This window comes from Anomalospiza imberbis, unplaced genomic scaffold (assembly GCF_031753505.1).
Source record: "Anomalospiza imberbis isolate Cuckoo-Finch-1a 21T00152 unplaced genomic scaffold, ASM3175350v1 scaffold_1007, whole genome shotgun sequence".
Lineage (NCBI taxonomy): Eukaryota > Metazoa > Chordata > Aves > Passeriformes > Viduidae > Anomalospiza > Anomalospiza imberbis.
The window spans coordinates 23,693-27,421 of record NW_027099397.1 but is presented as its reverse complement, the minus strand read 5'-3'; positions in this window follow the sequence as shown (position 1 = coordinate 27,421).

The window sequence follows — 3,729 nt, the reverse complement described above, 5'->3', positions numbered from 1 at the left end:
GATTTCCCCGGGATTTGGGATTTTCCGGATTCGGGGTATGGGATTTCCCCGGGATTCGGTTTTTGGGATTTCCCCCGATTCGGGTTTTGGGATTTTATGGGGATTTTATGGATTTTTATGGGATTTTTATGGGATTTTATGGGATTATTTTCATGGGAATTAATGGGATTTTTATGGGAATTTATGGGGTTTTTATGGGATTTTTATGGGATTTTTATGGGATTTTTGGGGGGGTTTATAATGAAATTTTAATGGGATTTTATGGGATTTTAAAGGGTTTTTATAGGATTATTTTCATGGGAATTAATGGGATTTTTATGGGTATTTATGGGCTTTTTATGGGATTTTTATGGGATTTTATGTGATTATTTTAACGGGAATTAATGGGATTTTTATGGGGAATTTATGGGGTTTTTATGGGATTTTATGGGATTATTTTAACGGGAATTAATGGGATTTTTATGGGATTTTAGGGGTTTTAATGGGATTTTTATGGGATTATTTTCATAGGAATTAATGGGATTTTTATGGGGTTTTTATGGGATTTTTATGGGATTAATTTAAATGGGAATTAATGGGATTTTTATGGGTATTTATGGGGTTTTTATGGGATTTTTATTGGATTTTATGGGATTATTTTATGGGGAATTAATGGGGATTTTTTATGGCATTTTATGGGAATTTTGTGCGATTTTATGAGAATTTTATGGGATTTTATGGGATGATTTTAACGGGATTTTTCCGAGTTTTTATGGGATTTTTGTGAGATTTTAATGGGATTTTATGGGATTTGTATGGGATTTTAGTGAAGTTTTTTGAGGGATTTTTATGGAGATTTTTTTGGGATTTTTGTGAGATTTTAATGGCATTTTAGTGGGATTTTCATAGGATTTTTATTGGTTTTTATGGGATTATTTTAATGGGAATTAATGGGATTTTTACGGGATTTTATGGGGTTTTTATGGGAATTTTATGGGATTTGTGTGAGATTTTTAGGGGATTTTAATGGAATTTTCTTGGGATTTTAATGGAATTTTTAGGGGGATTTTCATGGAGTTTTATGGGATTTTCTTGGGGATTTTAATGGAATTTTCTTGGGATTTTTCATGGAGTTTTCTGGGATTTTTTGGGGATTTTAATGGAATTTTCTTGGGATTTGAATGGAATTTTCTTGGGATTTTCATGGAGTTTTATGGGATTTGTAGGGGATTTTAATGGAATTTTCTGGGGATTTTCTTGGGATTTTAATGGAATTTTCTGGGGATTTTCTTGGGATTTTAATGGAATTTTCTTGGGATTTTCATGGAGTTTTATGGGATTTTCTTGGGGATTTTAATGGAATTTTCTTGGGATTTTCATAGAGTTTTATGGGATTTGTAGGGGACTTTAATGGAATTTTCTTGGGATTTTCATGGAGTTTTATGGGATTTGCGGGGGATTTTTAGGGGATTTTTTGGGGGGGATTTTCATGGAGTTTTCATGGGGTTGTTTTTACGGGGTTGTTTTAAGACGTTGTTTTATGGGGTTGTTCCCATGGGGTTGTTTTTATGGGGTTGTTTCTGTAGGGTTGAGTTTTGTAGGGTGATTTTTATGGGGTTGTTTTTGCAGGTTGTTTCTGTGGGGTTGTTCCTGTAGGGGTTTTTTTTTGGGGGTTGTTTTTATGGGATTTGTTCCCATGGGGTTGTTTTATGGGGTTGTTCTTGCAGGTTGTGTCTGTAGGCTTGTTTTTATGGGGTTGTTTTTATGGGGTTGTTTTTATGGGGTGGTTTTTATGGGTTTTTTTCTGTAGTGTTGAGTTTTGTAGGGTTGTTTTTATGGGGTTGTTTCTGCAGGTTTGTTTTTTTGGGGTTGTTTTATGGGGTTGTTTTTATGGGGTTGTTTTTGAAGGGTTGTGTCTGTAGGCTTGTTTTTATGGGGCTGTTTTTATGGGGTTGTTTTTATGGGGTTGTTTATGTAGGGTTGAGTTTTGTAGGGTGATTTTTATGGGGTTGTTTTTGCAGGTTGTTTCTGTGGGGTTGTTCCTGTAGGGGTTTTTTTTTGGGGTTGTTTTTATGGGGTTTGTTCCCATGGGGTTGTTTTATGGGGTTGTTCTTGCAGGTTGTGTCTGTAGGCTTGTTTTTATGGGGCTGTTTTTATGGGGTTGTTTTTTTTTTTGGGGTTGTTTTTATGGGATTTTTTCTCATGGGGTTGTTTCTGTAGGGCTGTTTTTATGGGGTTTGTTCCCATTGGGTTCTTCCTGTAGGGTTTTTTTTGGGTTTGTTTTTATGGGTTTTGTCCCCATGGGGTTGTTTTTACGGGGTTGTTTCTGTAGGGTTGAATTTTGTAGGGTTGTTTTTATGGGGTCGTTTTTGCAGGTGGTGTCTCTAGGGTTGTTTTTATGGGGCTGTTTTTGTGGGGTTGTTTTTATGGGGTTTGTTCTCCTGGGGTTGTTTTATAGGGTTGTTTCTGTAGGGTTGTTCTCGTGGGGTTGTTTTTATGGGGTTGTTTCTATGGGGTTGTTTTTACGGGTTTGTTTTTATGGGGTTTGCTCCCATGGGGTTGTTTTTATGGGGTTTTTCTGTAGTGTTGAGTTTTGTGGGGTTGTTTTTTTTGGGGTTGTTTTTTTGGGATTGTTCCTGTCGGGTTGTTCCGGTCGGGTTGTTTTTACGGGGTTGTTATTTTGGGATTGTTCCTGTCGGGTTGTTTTTTTGGGGTTGTTTTTTTGGGGTTGTTTCTGTCAGGTTCTTCCTGTCGGGTTGTTCCTGTCGGGTTGTTTTTACGGGTTTGTTTTTTTGGGGTTGTTTTTTTGGGGTTGTTTTTTTGGGGTTGTTCCTGTCGGGTTGTTTTTTTGGGGTTGTTTTTTTGGGGTTGTATTTTTTGGGGTTGTTCCTGTCGGGTTGTTTTTTTGGGGTTGTTTTGGTTTTTTGGGATTATTCCTGTCGGGTTGTTTTTTTGGGGTTGTTTTGGTTTTTTGGGATTATTCTTGTCAGGTTGTTTTTTTAGGTTGTTATTTTGGGATTGTTCCTGTCGGGTTGTTTTTTTGGGGTTGTTTTTTTGGGGTTGTTCCTGTCGGGTTGTTCCTGTCGGGTCAGTCCCTGCTGGCGGCGGGAAACGGCGGCGCTCATGCATCGGAGGGAACTGGGATGGACTGGGAGGGACTGGGAGTGACTGGGACACCTCAGCGGGACCAGCAAGGGACCAGTGACACCAGTATGGGACCAGTGACACCAGTGACACCAGTGAGAGACCAGTGACACCAGTGAGGGACACCAGTGACACCAGTGTGGGACACCAGTGACACCAGTATGGGACACCAGTGACACCAGTGACACCAGTGAGGGACACCAGTGACACCAGTATGGGACACCAGTGACACCAGTGACACCAGTGAGGGACACCAGTGACACCGGTGGGGGACACCAGTGACACCAGTGACACCAGTGACACCAGTATGGGACACCAGTGACACCGGTGACACCAGTATGGGACACCAGTGACACCAGTAAGGGACACCAGTGACACCAGTAAGGGACACCAGTGACACCAGTATGGGACCAGTGACACCAGTGACACCAGTGAGAGACCAGTGACACCAGTGAGGGACACCAGTGACACCAGTGACACCAGTGAGGGACACCAGTAAGAGACACCAGTGACACCAGTGAGAGACCAGTGACACCAGTGAGGGACACCAGTGACACCAGTGACACCAGTGTGGGACACCAGTGACACCAGTATGGGACACCAGTG